This window comes from Helianthus annuus, chromosome 7 (assembly GCF_002127325.2).
Source record: "Helianthus annuus cultivar XRQ/B chromosome 7, HanXRQr2.0-SUNRISE, whole genome shotgun sequence".
NCBI classification, from domain to species: Eukaryota; Viridiplantae; Streptophyta; class Magnoliopsida; order Asterales; family Asteraceae; genus Helianthus; species Helianthus annuus.
Window position 1 is genome coordinate 25497326 of NC_035439.2, and position 23899 is coordinate 25521224.

Sequence of the window (23899 nt, forward strand, 5' to 3'; positions counted from 1 at the left end):
GCATTTTGTGGCGTTATATAATAATTCACTACGAGTCATTAATATTTTCATAAGATTACAATAAGACCAAATGTTTTTTTATGGCGTTTAGTCAATTTTTCTGGCGTTTAATACATTGACAAGGTGCTTTGCCAGCACCCGTTCTCACAGTTTTCATACTACTAGCGTTTGCTGTTTGTAGTTTTTGGTGTTTTATATAATAATGTATTTTATTTGTAGAGAATTAGATAACAAAACAACAGATAATTTGATAACAAAATAATATAAAGTGAAAAAGAAAAAAAAATAATGGCATTTTGGTTAAATTGGCGTTTTTGGTTAAAGATGTTTTTGCAGAAATGATAGATTGAAGTGATTATGGAAGCGATGTTTTACGTCGTTTATATAATGATGTTTTTGGCGCGTAATTTAGGAGGGAATTTCTTCTAATAAATGTTAGTAACTGAAATTCCGTTACTGTGTTGTTTCCTCTTCTGGTAATATGCAACGCGTTTTATCACTAATTTTTTGGCGTTTTGTTTTTAATGACGTTTTATTTTTTTTAATGGCGTGTTATCATTTGTTGGCGTTTTGAATTTGAGCGGTAAAAGACCTTTTACCCTTAATGAAGCGCGTCCCACATAATAAAATTGATGTTATTTATGAAAACGCCACCGCGTAGTTCTAGTCCATGGATTGTTTTGATCTGACGATCCATAAGCGTTCTCACCGTTCTCACACTTTCCCCCGTTTTCTCTAAATCCTGACCCTATATACACACACACACACACACACACACATATATATATAGGGTAAGGTTCATTTGAGAACCACCCTTATTGCGAGAACCGCGAGAACCAATGTGAACACAAAAAAATACCTAAAAAATCCAAAAAACCCACAAATTTTTTTAATAATTTTCTAATAAAAAGCGCTATATTTTGTGACAAAAAAAACTTTGTTTTTTTGAGTAACAGTTATGGATGCACATGTGCATATGTATCATTTCTTGGAAAAATTCTGTAATGTATTACCAGTAGTAGAAAAAATGCACTTTCATTTACAATACCATATGTAAGATATTACTTTTTTACATTACCAATATTAGAAATGCACATTTGAAATAAGGTGTTTTAGTACAAAAAGTTTGTGATTTTAAATGATGAAGTAGGCCCATATACATGTGTTTTATTTAGTTATATCTATTGGTTGATGGTTTGATTATATTTATCACTTTATGATGTAATTTGTTTTTTGGAAGGTATAAAGGGTGTTGATGTACATATAATAAAGTGAAATATGTGTAATAATATTGTGTTATGGATGGTAAAAAGCAATGGTATTGTATTAAGGATATTAGGAGGTAATGGTAGTGTAGTATGGATGGTATGTTAGATGAAAGGGAGTGTGTATTCAAAGTGGTGTACTAAAACACGTTATAACATGTTCATATATATAGATGCACATGTGCATTTCTAGTGTTGTTAATGTTATAACAAGTTCATACATATAGATGCACATGTGCATTTCTATTATTGTTAATGTAAAAAGTAGTGTATTATGAATGATAGTGTAAATGAAAATGTAATTGTCTGATATTTGTAATGAATTACGAAATTTGTCAAAGAAATGATACAAATGCACATGTGCATGGATAACTGTTACTCGATTTTTTTTGAATTTTTTTTATTATTGACGAAATATGGCGATTTTTCCAAAAAAAATAGTAAAAAAGTTTTTTTTTGGGTGTTTTTTTGGAATTTTTTAGGTATTTTTTGGTTGCGTTCACATTGGTTCTCGCGGTTCTCGCAATAAAGGGTGGTTTCTAACGGATCCACCTTCTATATGTATATATATATATATATATATATATATATATATATATATATATATATATATATGCAGGTGTATTAAGCAGTGGCGGACATATAGTATTAATAGGGGTAGCATGGGCTACATCTTAACCCCGTCTTCGTAGTGTAAAAATACCCCTTAACTCTATTTCCGTAGTGTATAAATACCCCTAAACTCCGTTTCTGTTATATAAAGGATACCACTGATCCAAAAAAAAAAAAAAATTATGACACCCTTAACTTTTTTGACTTGTTCCGCCACTGGTATTAAGTATATCTTTATTGTGGTTCTCAGCTTTCATTTTATTTTTATTTTTTTCTGTTGAATGTAACATCCAACTGAGGATGCACAAAGATTGCATGTATATCAAGAACTACTTAGGCATTTAACTAAAAGGATGTCTAAATAAATTGTGATGCTTCATGTTATATTATGTTTTAGCTATAATAATTTGGCATAATTAGCTTGATCATAATAATTGTATTTGGCATAATTAGCTTTTTTGAAAATAATAATTGTATTTGGTATTTTTTTCTTGAACAATTTTTGTAGAAAAAGTTTCACAAAAGTTTATATTTTTCTAAGTGTCAAAATTTTATAAAAATTTTGACATAGTTTTCCTTAAAAATAGAGGTTTTCCCATGTATTAAAACATGTGTTTATTTTCTTTTATTAATCAAAACTCAAGATTCTACAATTTTTGCAAGTAATCATCACTAATATCATCATACTTTTTCATGTGGTGAACTTGATATTTCATAAAAATATGTAGTAATTTAGATCTATACACTAAACATATAGATTTACTAAAATCAAAGCTTCTTTGTTAATTTTTTGTAAACTTTAATGAAACTTTATTTTATAAACTTGATCATCCATGAGTTTAGTAGGTTCATGATCATGAGAAATCCATTTTAAAACCACTTTCAAGTTCACTTTAAATATCTTCAATTTCATCATCATGTTACTTTATGGATCTTTCAAGATCCATGCTTAAACTTGTTAGATCTAAACTTCTAACAAGCTTACATATGATGGATCTAAACAAAAACACAAGATCAACAACAACAACTTCATAACATAAATCAAACAACACTAAAAACACTTGATTTTCTTTAGATTATGTTAGTTCTTCTTATGTTCATCTTTTAAAGTTTAACTTTCTTGATGGTGTAACTTGTACATACTACTAACATGAAGAAAAATGAAGATTAGTAAGCTTACTTCTAGCTCTAGTGGCTAGGAAAGTGGCAAGAACACAATGAGGAAGAAGATGATGCAAAGAAGATGGTTAATAGCTCCTCCAAAAGGTCCTTTACCTTCCAATGCTTGAAGCTTCCTTAGATAGCCTTCATACACCTTTGAATACCCTTGGATTTGCATGAAAGTGAAATAAAAATGGTGGTGAATGTGGTGTTGGTGTGGCCGAGAGCAATAGAGAGTTTGGTGAGTTTGAAATGTGAGAAAATGAAAGTTAGTGATTAGGTTTTGAGTCTTGTAGGTATTCTTATAATCCTCCACCAAGAAATTAACCAAAGGGCCATAATTTAGGATCTGTGACCAACTAAGGGTTGTTCAACTTGAAGATGATGTGGGGCCTTCATGGGGGCCGACCACACTTAAAGGGGGGAGGGGTAAAATGTCAAATGTTGGAAGTTTAGGGGTTAAGGAGGTAACTTGGGGGGTTAAATGTAGTGTTAAGTGTGTTTAAGTGATTTTATGTGTTTAATTGTGTGTTATGACCGATACTAGCTTTAAATCATAAAAACTATGTTTTTAGTTTATTTTTGAAGTTTTGGTAGTGTTCGGTTAATTGTTCGGTTGTCGGTTCGTTAAGGTGCCAAATTGTGTAATTTATAAGGTATGAAGTACCTTTTGTGCCATGGTTTCATTCCCGACACTTTACAAGTTATTCTGGATGTTTTATACTACTTTCTGCATGTTATTTTAACTTATCAATGCTGAATTTTGCTGAATTATGCAGAATTTGTTGTCTGTAATGCGTTTCGGACGGTTTTTAGTACTTGTTTAAGCTTCCGGAAAGTTTTAATGTAAACCCTTGTTCTCCCACTTGGGTTTTAGTATATTTTTGATGTCGGACCTACATCTAAGTCCTAAATCTATCGTTTAACTGAGTACTGAAGCTGTGCTGACACAGCTTGTCTAACCGTTGAGTTTTCTAATTGTTTCGATGCTACGCTTAAAGTATTGCACAATGCGATAATTGAAATATGTAACATGCATGATTTAAATGTATGACATGCAAGCATATAATGTTGATGTTTAAAACACATAAATGCAGGAAATAAATAAATATTAAAGTAGTACGGAAGTTACCGGTTTCGTGCCGATTGTCACAATTTGGCTCGGATAAATGGTCCTGGATTCCAGCTAAAGACGGGACATTCTCGGTAAGAGCAGAAAGATCCTATATGAACAGATTTGCAACACCATATTACTCCTTCGAGTGGGTTACATCAGCGCCGAAGAAAGTGAATATTGTTAGGTGGCAAGGGGTACAAGATCGTTTAGCTACAATTAAAGGTTTGAAAAAAGTGGCATGCTAACAGGAAATCCAACATGGAAATTATGTGGTGAACAAGATGAAGACGCGGACCATCGGTTCACGGGATGTTACGTGTCGGCGGTTCTATGGCACAAAGTTAGTATGTCGTGTAGAACTCAACATATCTTTGCTTTTACAATGAAAGAATTATTGGAATATCACAAGAAAGCGATAATGGAAGAGTTATGAAGGCGTTATGTTCAACTTATCATTTTGGCAACATGTTGGGGGATTTGGAAAGCAGGGAATGAATGTATTTTTTCCGGAAAAAGATTCAATATATATGTTATTTTCGGAGAGATGCAAGCAACAACTTTTATGTGGATAAAAGGGAGAGTGTAGCAGGGTTGGATGGAATGGAAGAAATGGTTGCGGTTCGATATGGCAAGTTGATCGTATGTTTTGTTCTTAATCCAAGTTTGTCGGTAGTTTGGTGATGTTTTCTATTTTGTAAAGTAGTGGGTGGTTGGCTTAGTTGCTTACTAACCATGTAATTTGTATCCAACTTTTTTAGTGATGAATGAGATTATCTTTTGCTGTCAAATCATTTGGTGTGAGTATTGGAAAAAAAACTGTAGGATCGTGTCTCGACCCGAACGAGTCGTTCAGAGGATATTCTATCAAATACAGATGCGGAAAATAAGTATTTGACTTAGGAACAGCTAGCAAATCACTTTAAACTTCTATTTGCATTGATTTCTGACAGTGTACATTCAAATCTCGATCCGGCAACACTTCGGTACGAGTTACAAGACTGTTACAACTGTTTCGCTTGAGAGACTATATATAGTCGCTAAGGTTTCGCTTGAGTATACATGTCATTCAAGCGGAACCTTCAACTGACATTCAAGCGGAACTAACACCTAAGACCATACAAGCGAAACCTATGGCTAACACTTATACAATCTCCTGTTTTCTCAAATAACATGCCCTGATCTAATAATCTAAGACTAAGACTCAATACAAGACGAAATCAACAGATGCATGCACCAACAGACTCCCCCTCAGATGTTGACGGAGTCGTCCATCGAGTCACGACAATGCTGTGTCTTCACATCTTCAGTCTTGAATAGTCTCTGGGCTTCTCTCTATCTTCATTTCTCTCTTTTTTTATCACCCCTGGCTTCAGGAATAATTTGATGTGCACAGAGGACTCATCTTTCAACAGCATGTCCAATGTTGACATCTTTTGAGTTTCTCAGCTCCAACATTCACTCCCCCTCAAATAATGACTTTTCCTGAACAAAACTCTACCACATACATAAGTTTTATGACAAACATTTAAGCATATAAACTATCACCAACACATCAATCAATCAGATCCTGATGAACCACTTGAGATTTGTAACATTTTTCTTATCCAAACAAACACAATCTCCCAAACCAACTGTTCATCATGTTCAGCACTTAGAATTTTGAAAATCTGTTTTTCAATATCAGTCGTCGAAAATCTTTTTGACTTTTTCAAAACTTATGCTAAAACACACAAAAATCTTTTTGGATTTTCTGAAAGAAAGTAAATGCAGAAATAAACTATTTACATACAATATTTTTTTGTGAGTTCGTGCAAGAGGATCATATCAGTATTAAAACACATCACCAACACCGTTAAGCTTTACACATTCTAAGTTCTAAACAATTTACCTAGATTGTTAGTATATTGGTCCATTTTAAATTCTCACACAAATTTCAATCGATTCGAGATACGAAATTAATGTTTTAGAAACTTAAAACTTAATTGTGTATCACTCCACTTGAATATACTCCCGTATCCAGATCCCAATATTCAGTCTTACAAGTGAGTATACCACAGATGATATTTGTAAAGGGGTTATGTGCGAGGGCCGTGAGAGCTCAGGTCGATACTTCTGTATAAGCAGAGAGATGACGGCTTCGACTTTTGGTGGGTCCCCTTTAGAGGATCTTTTGATTACAACAGCAGCGACTATCAATTTTATTGTTTCATCAGCTTGCTGAGGGCGAGCTTATATTTCAAAGCTTTTGCAGAAAGTATTATTCGGGGACTAGGTCAGTATTTCCATACAGCAGAAGTCCCGGAATAATACCCCAGATATCACTGAGCATAAAGACCTAGTATCTCAGAATACAGGATCTTTCAAACAAGATTTCGGGGGTTACCCATATATTCAAGAATAGTTACCCACGAATCAAGCAAGTTTGAATTAGGTTTATATCTCGTTTCAATTTACTAAGTGTGCGAAAACCTACTAACACATCTGCAGTAAGATTGTTTATCACATTTTTATTTTACATTTCTTTAGCGTGTTGTGATAGTCCACTGATGTACTATCATTTCCTCTTTTATGCAACAAAAAACTCATTTTTGATTTTATCATGTTTTTGGCTTTTTCAAATTTTCTAATGTTTTTGGATTTTCTCAAATTTCTTACTCCCCCTAAAATGCAAACACATTAAAGAAAATTTGAAAAACTATCTAAGTTCTAGACACATTTGAACACAAAACAAACTGTACAAAACTTGACAACCAATATCGAATTGCATCAATTCGCCATTCACTAGCGCATAAACAATCAGAACTCCCCCTATCAACAAACTATTTTCCCATTTAGATTTCAAAACACTTAAGTTTGTTTTAATCAAAATGGTTTTTTCCGAAAAATAAGTTTGATTGATTTTACCACTTGTAGGTTTATCAAGCATAGGATCGGGGATATGGTTCATCATCTTGTCTCTTAATCACTTGTAGGAAAATACAAGTACAAATTAATGTCCTTGATTTACCATATCCAATCAAATCGTTTAACCACTTGTAATTATAACCAACAAACATAAACAAACCTCTTTACCATTTGTATGATTGACGTTACCGAATAGAACTTAAGAAGGATGCCGATTCATGCTCCACGCTTACCAACCTGGGAGCTCCGGCATGTCCTGAGACTTACTGTTCATAATATGTACCATCCCAGTCACAAACCAGGGATGGTTCAACCTTTTCTTTCTTTGTTTTCTTTTCATAAAATTCTTTAACCCCTTTGACTTTTCGATCAATCATTTTGCCAAAGATATGTTTTACCTTGGGGTTAAAGACCTTCTCAACATCAAAATCCTGCTTGTCATTATAAAATTGGTTAGAAATTTCCGTTTTACCAATTTTCTTTTTATAATTCTCAGCCCGAAGTGATGGAAACTCCTCATCATTCACAGTCGGAACTGATTGTTCATCTTTTAAAACAGCTTCACATTTTGAAACAACTTGTGGCTCAACTGACTTTGTGGAATCAGTTTCATCGCCAGAAGATAGCTCATCTGATTTTGACCTATCAGAATCATCGCTAGAGCTTTCATCAACCTTCTTAACAATCCATTTCTGATTGTCAGATTTAGCTCTCTTCTTGTAAAACTTGTTCGAACTCTCACCAATTTCAAATGTAGAGTTTTGAAACAATTTTGTTCTATTAATTGGTGGTTCGAACTCAACCACTTTCTCTTTGAGTTTACGAGATGCTCCCTGTTTTGATTTTATTGCCTTAGAACAATCTTTGGCAATATGTCCAACAGTGTTGCATCGGAAACAGGTTCTCGTATCTGTATTCTCCTCAGCCATCTTCTTCAATTTATCTTGCTTCTTTGCAAGGAATTCATTGTTTGACTGTCTCCAGAAACCTTTCTTTTCTTCTTCTTCAGATGACGTTCCTGAAACAAATTTCATTTTGGATTTAAAATCACGAATATATTTTTCATTTTTCTGTTTTCTGTAGGAATAAAACCAAGACCTTTCTTTTTGAAATTACCGTTATGGTTTGATTTCTTTTGGAAACCTGAACCAGAACTGTAATTCTTTTTCTTGTTTAATCTTTGTTGTACTCTTGAGGTGTATTTCTTAGGTTTTTCATTAAGACATAAGTCTTTTATTTCAGAAATATTAATTTCTGTGATTTTGAAAACCCTTTTTATCAGTTCAGTTTTGACACCTCTTATTGGAAATTCCTCATCAGAATATAATTTGTCAGAATCATTCAAAGTGTAGGCAACTTTGAACAATCCATCATCCAAATTAGATTTTGATAACAAAAATTTTCTATCATAAACGAATTTGCCCTGTTTTTCTGTTTGACATGGAGTGCTTGACTCAAACTTTGACTCTGACGCGAACTCCGACTTTGTTTCCTCTATTTCATCGTTTTCTAACACATGATCCACGACTTTCTTCATTAGTTGAGACTGTTGATCAGTGTCAGACGATGTGAACACAACATCAATACTATCTGGTAGATTGACTGACGACTCCGACTCCCATTGTAAATTTGTTGCCTTTTTGACTCTTTCATCGTTTGGGTATCTTGGCAAATATCCATTTTCCAGCGGGGGTGGACACTTGTTATAACTGACATCTTGTTTCTTACCAGAATCTTTCTTATCAATCTTTTTCTTCGTGTCATTCTTCTTCTTTTCAGAAATCTTTCCATCAGCAATTTTTCCAGCTTCCTTCTCTTCAGTTACCTCTTCATCTTCCCATGCCTTCATACTTTCAACTGTCGGATAAATCCTGTCAATTACATAAGATGTACATGAGTAACTTTTTAACAAACGGTTAACCCTTTCAGTTTCAATTCTTTGCAACTCAAGCTTTTGTTCCAAAGCAGCACATTTCTCAATGTAGTTATTCACAACTTTCTGTTTGATCATGAAAGCTTCCTGAAGTGTCTTCATTGTTGTAGCTTGTTCTTTTATTGATTGATTGTAGTGATTTATGGACTTGTTTAAAACATCATAAGATTCCTTTAACTGATTTATGTTATTAATCAGTTCACTATTTTTCTTCTTGAAAATCTCACAGTTTTCACACATCACCGGAATCTTTTTAGCATTAACTTCAGCATCAACTTTAAACTTTGGAACCTCTTTCATCTTTTGCCTTCTGTTTACAGAAATTTCTTCATTATCACTGCTGACTGGTGTTTTTACCTTTTTCTTCTTCTTTTTCACTTTATCATCATCACTATCACTTTCAGCAAGCAACTTCATATCAGCTTTGAATTTTCTTGCCCAATACTCAGTATCATCATCACTATCATCTTCAACCTTTGCCATGAAAGCAGTGTAAGCATTATTTTGATCAGGAATATAATCATCCCAAGTAAAATTTTCCCAGCTAATTCCCTCTGGTAGCTTTTCATCTTCTTGATCAATCAAACAAGCTTTTCCATTATCTTGAATATATTTAACCTAGTTGAATGACTTCTTTTGATCTTGATTGACCACACATGCTCTCTTTCCAGAATCTTCAATTATTGGTCTTCCATGTGCAGTTTGTGCTTGTTGTTGATGTTGTTGAGATGGTTGTTGAGCAACTTGATGGTAGATGGCTTTACGATAGTAATCATTACTGTTGTTGAAAGGATTCTGAGCTCCACTTGCTTGACGATTAGTGCACTCCCTCCTGAAGTGTCCTTTTTCCCTGCACCAAAAACAAGTGACTTTAGATTTGTCGAAACCTAAAGTAGAAACATTAGCCTCACGAAGATCATCTCTCCCTGTGATCTGCTTGAATTTCTCAGCTCTACGTAACACGCTAGCCAAACACTACTTTATGTCCATCAGCTCCATCTCTTCAGCATTTATCTGGTCGTAGTCTTCCTTTGTTAGCATTGGATTCCCAATACGACCTGCAACAAAACAACTGTAAGATTCTAAAACCATTCCTAATAAAGACATTTGGTTTTTAGCAACTTCCTCAGAATAATCTTGATCATTTTCAAGATTTAATACAATATTGCACTGAAGTTTTTTCCCATTTTTTGTTGCTGAAATGTTTGGATCAAAAGATGAAAATGATGTAAAACTTGTTTTGCTGCTTGATCCTTTAGATGAGCTTTCAGATGAATTTTTAACACTGTAGGCAGTTTCAACTTTCGGAGATAGATTTGATGATTTCTCATTCACCCCTGCTTTATAGTATAATCCGATATCCTGTTCACCATCAAAATCTTTCATTCGAATAACTTTTTGTTGTTCCATTTCTTGAGCTTCGATCTTTTCAATGAACTTGCTGAGTGTCAAATTGCCAAAACCCTTCTTGTTTCTTAACGTCATAAGATATGTGCCCCAAGTTTCATATGGCAAAGCATCAGCAAGTTTTTCGATCAACTCTTCATTGTTTTTCTCAATACTCAATCTCTTCATATTAGCCAGCAAATTGCAGTATCTTTCGATAATCTCTCTTGTACTTTCATTCTTTAACCCTCGAAACAGATCAAATTCTTTCTTTAGAAGCGATTTCTTGCTTTTGACCATTTCTTCACTACCACGAAACTTTGACCTTAAAGCTTTCCAAATTGAATATGAAGTTCCATTGTGTTGCAAAAGCACCATAATATCCTCTTTCACTACTTGTTGAAGAAGACTTAACATCATTTTCTCATCTTTGTATTTCTTTCTAGCATCAGCAGTTAGATCTTTTATCGGAACAGGCTCTTCATCATCATTCATCGGTCGAACATATTTTGTCTCAACACATTCCCAAGCATCTAGATAATTAGCTTGTACCCAATTTTCAAAACGACCTTCCCAACCTTTAAATTCTTCTATGTTCATGAGTTTGGGTGGTTTTTGCATCGTACCCGTTTCATTCTCGAGCATTGTATTTTGTGCAAAAGTGATCGGTGTAACCGGAGTAGCGAATGCGTTGAAAAATTCTTCGTCCATTTTTAATTTTTACAAAATTCTCACAACAGTCCTTATAAGCGGAACCACAAAAATGAAACTATTGAGTACACACAAACGAAACTACTTGATGTTCAAACAAGCGAAACCAATTGATCTTTGAAGCGGAACCCTATGAGCGAAACCAAAAATGACTGTTAGTGCATTCATCTGTCGTCTTCATCTTATGTCGAGTCTCGAGTTCGTTGCAGATCTGATTAAGCAGGATGCCATCTTATACAATGATGACATCATCAAAGTGACATCATCATTGCATCACATCACAAAAGTCAAAGCAATTTACAAATCAGATTGCATGTGTTTCGCTTGAAGACAAGAATAGAAGGTTTCGCTTGATATGTTAACATGTGGGTGTCGCTTGAATTGAAATGAGGAGTTTCGCTTGAACCGAAGCATGTATGTTTCAAGCGAAACCTAGGATAGTATAAATAAGTGTCATGTCTATTCATTTGTAACATTTTTTCAGATTTGGTACCGAAGTGCTGCCGGTATTTCTCTTGAATGTAATAGCTGTAAAATCAATATACAAGAGGTTTAAAGTGTGAATCAAGCTGTTTTCACATCCGTTTCTTTGTTCCGCCTCTGAAACGGATTTGAGCTCCTCCGAACGACTCGTTTGGGTCGCAATTCGATCCTACAAGTGGTATAAGAGCTCAGGACGAGGAGTTCTTACCAAAACAACTTGTTTTCATCACAAATTCTGTTTCTACACCATTCTTTTTCAAACTTAATAATTTTTTACGGTTAAAATTGGCTCAAATTCACACATCTTGTGCGTAATCATATATTAACAAATCATGGAAAGTTTCACCTTTAAAATCGACTTAAATCTGGTTCAAATCAGTGTTTCGCTTGAAATTGGTTCGTATTTGCTGATGTCATCTGGCCTTTCGCTTGAAATACATGTCGGCTTTCGCTTGAATCTGACTTTCGCTTGAATTTACATGGTGTTCCGCTTGAAATACACCTTTCGCTTATATGACACACTTGGTTCCGCTTCTGTGACCACTCATAAGATCATGTTCCGCTTTTGTGTCACTGATTAATAGGTTCCGCTTGAAAACGACCTTTCGCTTGAAAAATGCTTGAAAGTTGAAAGTGTCTGTCAACAGTAATCTGCTTTATTAATTGTCTCGGGACTTCACGTTATGTGAATATAAACTGCTTGAATTGTGTTTAACATTCTGATCGAGGTTGTCAGTTAGTTGGGTCAAGAAATCACGAGTTCTTGTGTCAGTTTGCATGAGGTGTTCAGACTCTTTTGTTATTTCATGTGATTCTCGTGAATTGGTATAAGCGGTCCAATGAGAAATTGTTTAGCATGCTGTGAATTTAAATGGAGTTGTGTCAGCCCATGTGACTGTTGATTTGTTCAAAGTATCGACTAAATCAATTAAGTAAACAATTGAAGTGGTTGGCTCAATCTTGATAAGTGAGCTATTTGCATGTGAATTGTTGTGTGAAATCTCGTCTGTTCTTGAATAAAAAGACATATTGATTGTTGGGAAGGTACACATCTAAAGAATATTGTCAGTTCATAAGTTTCTAGGTCTTGGAAATTGATATCATTACATATGAATAAAGATAGCTGTCTAATGCATGTTTGGAGGTCCAATAAAAAATTGTTATAAGAGCTAAATAGTTGCGGCTCAATTAGATGCATCACACTGTCAAAATAATGCTTTCAAAGATCCAATGAGGGATAAGTAGTTTAAAGAAACAGTTTGAACCGGTCATATTATATAGTTCGGCCCAATCAGCATAGAGTCCAATCACAGTAGTGGAATTCGCGGCCCAATCAACAGTTAAAGCAAAACTCTCGGTCCATGTTTCATTATTGTCAGCCCATATATTCAGCCCAAGAATTCTCATTTCTATTATTTTGTTAAAGTTCCAGTTCACTTGAATTTTGAACCAGGTCGGTTGGAAGTCGGGCAAGGTCGTTTGAAAGTCCATCAGTTCGTTCATAGTGAATCTGGTCGTTTGAATTTAATCCGGGTCATAGTAGTTCGCATGTTTTGACAACAAACTCAATTCACATCAAATTCAGTCTGCACAGTGTGTCAATCTTCAGTCTGCACGGAATATTCATCAGTTCGAGTGTTTCAGTTCGCATAGAGTATCAGTTTGTTTCAGTTAATTGATAAGTGATTAAACTGATTGTGTTTTGTTTGTTTGTGTACGCCGGTGATACAGGTGTGAAACATGGATACTGAGTTTTACAACGCGTTTGCTACAACCCCTGCTAGTCCGTCTGACATTACAAAGACTATGACAATGGAGAATGAAACCGGAACAATGCAAAAACCCCCGAAACTTATGGGAATTGAAGATTATCACGGATGGAAGAAGCGGTTCGAGAATTGGGTTCAGGCGAATCATCTAAAAGCTTGGGAGAGCATCGAAACTGAATATGTTAGACCACAAAACGCTATGAGAGTTGATAAAATCATTTCTGAATTCAGTGAACAAGAGAGGGAGAATTATAAAGCAAAAAAGATGATGATCAATTTGCTACAACAAGCTGTTAAGGAGGATATATTTGTGTTGCTTCAACACGATGAAAATGCTTATTCTATCTAGGAAGCTCTTAAAAAGAAATTTGAGGGAAGTACTGAAATGTTACAAAGTAAAGCAGCTTTGTTGAAAAAGGAGTTTGAGTTGTTTACGTGTATGCCTGGTGAGACGACCAAGACTCTCATTGAGAGATACTGTCATCTTGTACGCACTATGTCACAGCTGAAGATAACAAAAACTCCGGCAGAATGGGTTGAAAAGCTTGCTGATGCATTACCGCAAAAGGAATGGGGCACATATCTGATGATATTGAAGAATTCCGGACAGTTTAGCAGGCTATCAATTGCACAGTTTATCGAGAAACTGGAGGCACATGATCTGGAGCAGCAGAAAATTGCTAGAATGAACAGTTCAACTCATCAGCAAGATATCAAACTGTACTATAAAGGAAATGTTCAAACTGCTGAAGCCAGTCCAAAGATACAAACTGCATTTAGTGCTGGAAATCAATCTGAACCAAGCAGTCAAGGATCTGCCAATACTAGTGGGTTTTCAACGGTAAATCCTCCAAGTGCTCAAAGTACATCAGTTGGAAATGGTCATCTGTTACAATGCAATGTGGCTCTACATCTTCAAAACGGTTAGAATTATACTGAAGAAGTTGTAAAGAGTCATATGGGTCTATTGGTCACTGCATTGGAATCTTATGAAGGGTTGATTGCAGGAAGAATTGGCAATCCAAAGCTGACAAAAGAAGATTATGACCAGATTGATGCAGAGGAGCTAGAATTGATGGACATCAAGTGGGCCTTGGCGAGTGTTTTGAGGAGAGCTGAAAAGTTTAGATTGATTACAGGGAGAACTGATTTCTTGGATGCAAACCTTTCTAATCTTGGATTTGATAAATCTAAAGTTGTATGTTTTCGTTGCAGGGAGAAAGGTCACTTTAAAAGGGAGTGCAAGAATCAGGAGCCGAGAGGAGCGAAGGAGTCTTTTGGAAAAGATGATTATTATAGGAAGACCATTTATCAGCAAATCACTCATCAACCACATCAACAAAAAGAACCTCAAACGGCACATGGAAGAATGATCGAGGATGCAAATAGGAAATCTTATTATTGCATTGTTGATCAAGATGATGAGAAAATGGCTGAAGGTTTTAGCTGGGACAAGTTTATTCCAGCTGATTCAAATGTTCATGCTTTCATTGCACATATTATTCGAAAGCCAGAAATGTTGAAGGAATGGATGGAAGTGTTATCTGATGAAGAGAAAAGTGAAGATGAAGGATCTGTTTCTTCTGAAAACAATTCATCAGAAACAAGTGATGATGAAGAAATGGAACAGATAAATTTGGGAAAAACTCATTTATCTTCTGACACTTTTGAATTTTATTTTGCAGAAAAATTGAAGAAATTGAAAGAGAGGAAAGCTGCAAAGGAAATGAAAGAAGTCAAAGTGATTGAGAAGATTGTGGAAGTTGAAAAGAAAGTTGAAGTCGAGAAGATCGTTGAAGTCACAAAACCCTATCTTACATGTTTAGATTCTTGTAAACAATGTATAGAAAAAGATGAGAGGTTTAGTGAGTTAGAAAAGTTGAAAGAACAATTGTTGTTTGATGTAAAGAACTTGAAAAAGTCGTATGATGTATTGAACAGGCATGTGAATAGTCTGGAGAAGACTAACTCTGAAAGAGAGAAAGCTTTGAAAATGATGAATGCTACCATGATGACAAAGCAGAAAGAGATCAACATGTACATAGAAGAATGTGCAAAGTGGAAGAAAGAGTTGGATAATGAAGCAGCTGAGAATGAAAGAATCAGAAGATTACTGCAAAGTTACAAAGGTTGTGACTACATAATCGATAGAATTTATCCAACAGTTGAAGGATTTGAAGCGTTTAAAGATGAAGAAACAATGCCAAAGAAGAAGAAGAAGGATACTGGTAAGAAACATGGTGTCTGTTATAATAAGTGTCCGCCTCCGATTTGGGAAGGGTACTCGCCTAGATAACCTAATGAGGAAGAACTAAAACAGGCGGTCAATATTAAACTAGAATCCGAGATAACCGATGGTTTACCGGACAATATTGACGTCATGTTCACAGCGTCCGACACAGATCATGAGTCCGAACTGATAAAACAAGTGGTCGATCAGGTGTTGGATAAGGATGAGGAGTCAGAGTCAAAGTCCGAGTCCGAAAGTTCGTGTCAGTCAGTAGGGAGTTCAAATTCGTCCGAAAAGAGTTCGAAATCATCAGGAAAACAGGTTTATAGAATTTTTGCTGTCAAAATCAAATTTGAATGACGAAACGTTTGAAGTTGCATATACTTTGAATGATTCTGGCAAATTATATTTTGATAAGGAGTTTCCAATAAGAGGTGTTAAACCAGAAATGATCAAAAAGGTTTTCAAATTAACAGAAATTAATATTTCTGAAATAAAAGATTTAAATCTTAATGGTAAACCTAAATTTTACACCTCAAGAGTTCAACAACGACTAAACAAGAAAAAAGGTTACAATTCTGGTACTGGTTTTCAAAAGAAACCAAACCAAAATCGTAGCTACAAAAAGAAAGGACTTGGTTTTACTCCACAAGAAAACTATAAAAATGAAAAATTTTCTAAAACAAATACGAAATTTGTTTCAGGTACAAGCTCGGAAGAGGAAGCAAAAAGCCCATTCTGGAAACAATCTAACCAAGAATTTCTTGCCGAGAAGAGAAAGAATGGAGCTTATGTGAAGAAAGAGACAAGAATCTGTTTCCGATGCAATGAAGCTGGTCACAATGCATGGAACTGTCCGAAAGCGACAAACACAAAACAGGGAGTTTCTGGAAAACTGAAAGAAGTTGTTGTTGATAAAACCGAACCTCCAACTGAACAATTTAAAGTTTTCAAAAATTCAACATTTGAAGTTGGTGAATGTTCGAAGAGATTTTACAGGCGAAGTGTAAAACTTAACAACCAAAAATGGGTTGTTAAGAAATCTGAGGTAAAATCTGGTGATGAATCTGATTTCACAAAATCAGAGGAGCCACAGTTTGATGAGAATGATGAAAACTCAGTTCCTTCAATGGATGATGAGAACTTTCCACCATTGAGGAATGAGAATTTTAAGAGAAAAGTTGGAAAGTCTGAAATCTCAATTCAGGGTTATTCTGAAAAGGATAATTTTGATGTTGAGAAAGCATTTAATGGTAAAGTAAAGAAGATTTTTGGGAAGATGGTTGATGGGAAGGTGAAAGGGGTAAAAGACTTTTACGCTAAGAAGAAAGCAACTTACACCCCAACAAAATCTGAATTGAAATCACCCAAGGCTGGTCAGGCTTGGGTGGACATTTTCTTCGATTGAAAAACCTGACTTGCCGGAGATCCCAAGTTTGTAATCGTAGATCAGGAATCGGCATCTTTCATGTTTAATAAGGTTGTTTTGAAAGTTCTTAAAATTGTTAAAACTTTACAGGTTAAAGGACTACGCCGGAGCTTCCAGGTTGGTAAGTGCGAAGCAGGAATCGGCATTCTGATTGGTAAAATAATTTGTGTAGAGGTGACATACCTACAAGTGGTATTGTTTGATTATTTTTACAAAGTGGTACCTGTTGCTTAATTGCTTAATGGTAAATCAGGGACATTAATTTGTACTTAATTTACTAACTCGTGATAACACAAAAAACAAGATGATGAACCATATCCCCGTACTTAACTAAGTGGTAAACTTACAAGTGGTAAAAACAAACTCATTTTTCTGGAAAAATCATTTTGATTAAAACAAACTTAAGTGTTTTGAAATCTAAAATGAGAAAATGGTTTGTGAAAGGGGGAGTTCAGATTGTTTATGCCTAGTGAATGGTGAATTGAGGCGATTTGATATCGGTTGTCATGTTTCTGTACAGTTTGTTTTGAATTTTCTTCAAGTAGGTCAAGAGTTTAGTTTTGTTTTTCAAATTTTTGTTAATGTGTTTACATTTTAGGGGGAGTAGATATTTCTGAAAATCCAAAAACATTAGAAAATTTGAAAAAGCCAAAAACATGATAAAATTCAAAAATGAGTTTCGTTGTGAAAAGAGGAAATGATAGTACATCAGTGGACTGTCACAACATGCTAAAGAATTGGAAAGTTAAAATGTGATAAACAATCTCACTGCGGATATGCCAGTAGGTTTTTACACATTTAGTAGATTGTGACGAGATATAAACCTAAAAATTCAAACTTGCTTATTCTGTGGGGAACAACATCTTGGATATATAGGTAACCCCTGAAATCTTGTTTGAAAGGTCCCTTATTCTGAGATACTAGGTCTTTATGCTCAGTGATATCTGGGGTATTATCCCGGGACTTCTGCTGTATAGAAATACTGACCTAGTCCCCGGATAATGCTTTCCGCAAATGCTTGAAACATAGCATCGCCCTCAGCAAGCTAATGAAACAATAAAATTGATAGTCGATGCTGTTGAAACTAAAAGATCCTCTAAAGGGGACACATCGAAAAGTCGAAGCCGTCATCTCTCTGCGTATACGGATGTATCGACCTGAGCTCTCACGGCCCTCGCATTTAACCCCTGAACAAATATCATCTGTGGTATACTCACCTGTAAGACTGAATATTGGGATCTGGATACGGGAGTATATTCAAGAAGTGGGACACACGGATAAGTTTAAGTCATTAAGACATTAACATCGTATCTCGGAACAATTGAACTTTGTGTGAAAATTTAAGTGGACAAATATACTGACAATCTAGGTGAATTGTTTAGAACTTAAAATGAAATGAAGCTTAACGGTGTTGGTGACTTGTCTCAAAAACTGATCTGATCCTCTTACACGAACTCACAAAAATATTGTTTGTAAATATTTCTTTACTGCATTACATGTTTCTTTATTTCAAAATCCAAAAAGATTTTCAGTGTGTTTTAGCATAAAGTTTCAAAAATTCAAAAAGATTTTTGACAACTGGTATTGAAAAGCAGATTTTCAAAATTCCGAGTGCTAAACATGATGAGCAATATTTGAGGGGGAGTGTATGTTTGGAATTAAATGTTTTCATAATCTAACCTTTCAAGTGGTTCATCAAAATTTGTGTTTGTTTTGAAGAAGAGTCTAAGTTAGTGGATGTGTTTATGTTTGAAATATATATGTGAGAGAAATTTACTTTGGGGTAGAGCTTATGCAGGTCAAGTTGTGCCATGTTATTCGTTCCTGAGATCTGAGCTAGATGAGAGCCAGGTTCCAATACCTGAGGACTCTGATTGGAGATAGTCAGGCAACGATCTTGGAACATGAAGAGCGAAGCTGATTGATTCTGAAAAATTGTGAGATAGAAAGCCAGACAACGATCCTAAAGCTGATGATGCTGATGAACTGAAGAAATGCCAGCATATCGCAAGGGGGAGTCTGAAGTCCTGCGAGAAAAGACTAAGAGTGAAGCCCAGAGACAGATCAAGACTGAAGATTGTGAAGACTCGACACTTAAGACTCGTCAACACCTGAGGGGGAGTCTGTTAGTGCATTCATCTGTCGTCTTCGTCTTATGTCGAGTCTCGAGTTCATTGCAGATCTGATCAAGCAGGATGTCATCTTATACAATGATGACATCATTAAAGTGACATCATCATTGCATCACATCACAAAAGTCAAAGCAATTTACAAATCAGATTGCATGTGTTTCGCTTGAAGACAAGAATAGAAGGTTTCGCTTGATATGTTAACATGTGGGTTTCGCTTGAATTGAATTGAGGAGTTTCGCTTGAACCGAAGCATGTATGTTTCAAGCGAAACCTAGGATAGTATAAATAAGTGTCATGTCTATTCATTTGTAGCATTTTTTCACATTTGATACCGAAGTGTTGCCGGTATTTCTCTTGAATGTAATAGCTGTAAAATCAATATACAAGAGGTTTAAAGTGTGAATCAAGCTGTTTTCACATCCGTTTCTTTGTTTCCGCCTCTGAAACGGATTTGAGCTCCTCCGAACGACTCGTTTGGGTCGTAATTCGATCCTACAATGACTCTTGAAGCAGAACCTTTCAAGCGAAATAACTGAGTCACTGAAGTGGAATCTTTGAAAAGATGACATAATAAGCGGAACTACTCTGTTCTTTGAAGCGGAATCTCCTGATGAAGTGTACCTAGAAGCAGAACTATGAGGTGTCCGTTTAAGCAAAACCTATTCGAATGTAATTTTAACCCCTTTTTAATGTGAATTTTAACTCCAAACTTTCCAGGGTTTGTCTATATACTATTACACACAATCCGTGAGATTTTGAGCTGATTTTGACTGGTGAAAATGTCTAAACTGAAGAAAGAAGGTGTAGAAGTAAGAAATCTTGACAAATTCCAGCTATTCTATGCAGAACTCCTCCTCCTGAAGCTCTGATACCAACTGTAGGATCGTGTCTCGACCCAAACGAGTCGTTCAGAGGATATTCTATCAAATACAGATGCGGAAAATAAGTATTTGACTTAGGAACAGCTAGCAAATCACTTTAAACTTCTATTTGCATTGATTTCTGACAGTGTACATTCAAATCTCGATCCGACAGCACTTCGGTACGAGTTACAAGACTGTTACAACTATTTCGCTTGAGAGACTATATATAGTGGCTAAGGTTTCGCTTGAGTATACATGTCATTCAAGCGGAACCTTCAATTGACATTCAAGCGGAACTAACACCTAAGACCATACAAGCGAAACCTAAGGCTAACACTTATACAATCTCCTGTTTTCTCAAATAACATGCCCTGATCTAATAATCTAAGACTAAGACTCGATACAAGACGAAGTCAACAGATGCATGCACCAACAAAAACCCTAATGGCGGATGAGGAAAACAAACCCTAACGGCGACGCAGATTGGAAGGAAGTGCCGATAAGATCAAAAGGAAGCAAGAATCATCATGAGAACAACACAAAACGTTTGGATCTGACTAAGTTTTACGTGGCTAAGACTCCGCAGAGGTGCTCTAGGGATGATTTGAGGCGGTTCATGGAGATGCATGGGGATATAGAAGGCATTTACATAGCAAGAAAAAGAAAGAAGATGGGACAACGATTTACTTTTGTTATGTTTTCAAAGGTGGCGGATAAGTTCGAGTTAGAATCGAGTTTAAGGAGTATCAAGATTGGGGAGAATAAAATCTTTGTTAGTATTGCAAAATTCGTTGACAGAGATTATGTGAAGGCTGACAAGAAGAATGATCAGAACCGGGTGCCTAAGGAGGATAATTCTAAAGAAGGTGGTAAGCAGAAGTCAGTTATGATGGAGCCGACAAGTTTTGAAGCCAATTATCAAGAATCCGGTCCATCGTTTCTTGATAACCTTACAAAGAATATTCCTTCCAAGAATGTTGAATTGATCGATTTGGCTCCTATTATTAATGCATTCAATCAATGGCATGATAAAGCCATTGTGGGAAGGGTTCGGGATTTTCAGAGCTTGATCAAGCTTAGGAGATGGTTGCGGGAGAAGGAGCTTAGGAAAGTTCAAATAAAATATGTTGGAGGTAAAATGGATCTACTTTTATTTGATTGTGTTGAAAATGCTTTGCTATTCATGGGCAATGAAGTGGTGTGGATAGAATGTTTTGTGAATGTTAACGTTTGGAAAGGTCAGATGTTGGCGTACGAACGTATTGCTTGGATTAAAATTTATGGTGTACCCTTGCACCTTGCGATTAATCCGGTTTTTAATGCAATTGGGGGTAGAATTGGGACCATGGTTCATTCGGCGGAAATCTCGTCTGAAGATAATGATCTTTCCTATGTTTGTGTTGGAATTCTTAGTGGTGAAGGAAATCGGATTAAAAGAGTGTTGTCTCTTAAATGGCAAGATAAGACGATTAGAGTTTGGGTTGAAGAGGAATCTAGGGAGTGGATTCCAGATTGTTTAGAGGAGGAGTATGATGAAGACGTTATGTCGGAGTTGGAAAAAGAATTCGAGGAGGAGGCAGTTCAAGATGAATCTAGTAATGTTCATAATGGGGGGGGGGGGTACAATCGGAATTTAATAAAAATATGCAGAATGACAGGAAGGAAGAAGAAGCTGGCCAACGTTTTGATGATCGTGTCTTACCGGAAACCAATGAAGCAACAGACCGTTCAAGTACGACTCCGGTCAGTAATATTAATATGGTAACTAGTAATGGGTTGAATGGTGGCATTAATGTGGATCAATTTATTATGGGAAATGATGGCAAGACTTACAGTAGTAAAGACAATTTTTTGCATATTCTTTTGGTAGTAAAAAAGGTGGGGAAAATGGGGTGTTGAAAAAGTTTAAAAGAGTGGGCCGACAAGGAAGAAAGACGTCCAAGTCACCACAAGATAATTGTAGGAAATCTAAACGGGCCAGAAGTGGAGACATTTTTGGGCTAAATAAATTACTGGGTATTGTTGATAGTGAATCAGGCCCAAGTCATGGTGAATATGGGAATAATCAGGGGGAACATATTGAAACTGAGGTATTGGGACCGACTGAGGTGGAGGAGTTTTGTACACCAGATTTGAACAACCATCCACAATATGATTCTTCTTCTTCGAGACCTTGCAGTAATAAACAAAATCAACTTGAAGAGGAGGCAAATGTAACGGTTGAGCTGGGTCATAGATTAGGAGTCGAGGATATTGATGTGTTCCGAAACCAAGTGCTTCAGTCGATTGTCAATGAAGGTTTACAACAGGTTACCTCATGAATTTTTTAACTCTAAACGTACGTGGGTTGGGGGTTCGAGCTAAGAGGTCTTGGTTTTGAAATAGAAGGATAGAGCATAATATTGGGTGTGTAATGTTTCAAGAAACGCTTTGTTCAACTATTGATGTAAAGACTTTGGAAGCGTATTAGGGTAGGGGTACCTTTGGGTTCGGGAGTATGGAACCGACTGGTCAGTCTGGAGGGTTGATTACGATGTGGGATACTTCAATTTTTGACATGCAGGTGAAGGATACAAATAGGAATTACTTGGTTTGTTCCGGTTTTATCAAAGGTAGTGGTGAGGCGGTTAACATGCTTAATGTTTATGCGCCTCAGACGGATGTGGAAAAACGTGTGACAACTGGTAATTAACGGCTTCTAATTACGCAATTAACAAATGTTTAAGGGGATAATAAATAGTGTTTAAGGCACGAATTAACTTAATTAGGCTCTTGGAACGCATAGGAACGCCTATCTAACTTTATAGTGCGCGTATGGTGATTTTCGGGAAACTGGCTGAGCATCAAATGATAACAAACTGACAACACCGACAAATACGAAGTTTATACGTATAATTTAAATTTATGGATTTCGTTTTACGAAATTATCACGCTTTCTAACGGCACAAAACGCAAGCGAGAGCGAAAACGAAGAAATCAGAACACACCGTCAATCAATAACGAAATGGAAGCATCGGACTCGAGTTACGTCGCAATATTAATATATTATGATATATTTAACTTTGTTTTCAAATTTTACTATTCGTAATTAGAAACGGATCGAAAAACGAACAAGAAACGATAAATGAAACGGTTTTTACGCATTATAATGCAACCGACAAATTTTGCGTCATATATCGATAACCGATGCAATTTTTAGTGTTTTGACACTAAAATTTTATATTACGACAATTTACGACACTTGGTTGCAAAAATGGATTTCACAATTATTATCGGGCCGCACAAAAGCCAAAGTTACGGGCTAACGGGCCTGGGGCCAAGCCCACTTTAATAACCTAGTATATAAGGAAAGTTATAAGTCCAAAACCCTATCATTCTCAATTACAAACTCACGCACACCACACCAGACCCTCATCTCTGCATACAGTTCTTCTTTGTGAAACCCTAGACAAAAACACATAACATCATCCTCGTTCTCTCACTCTCGTGTCTGGTCATCAACGACCGGAGCCGATTACCGGCCGGCTGTTATTTTTCGACAAAACCAGCACCACACGACACCCCCCTTTTTGTTGCAGAATTACGTCCGACCACCACCAACCGGTGGTGGTGTACGACAGCACTAAAACAGACGAGAGGGAGAGAGAGAGTTCAGGAGGTAGAGAGAGAGATTGCAGAGAGAGAGAGAGGAAGACGACGATAGACGCCAGACAAGCTGTCGTCTATATCGGTGGAGCTTCTCCGACGAACCGTCGGTGCCGACGACGGTGTTACAGGCAACCGAAGTGGGGATTCTGATTTTAGCTCAGTTCAGATTCGAGTCAGCTGCAGATCGGGACTCGGTTCAGGTTTCCGGTTGGTGATCCAGTCCAAGTATGGTTCAGTTCGACCGGGTTGCTCGAAT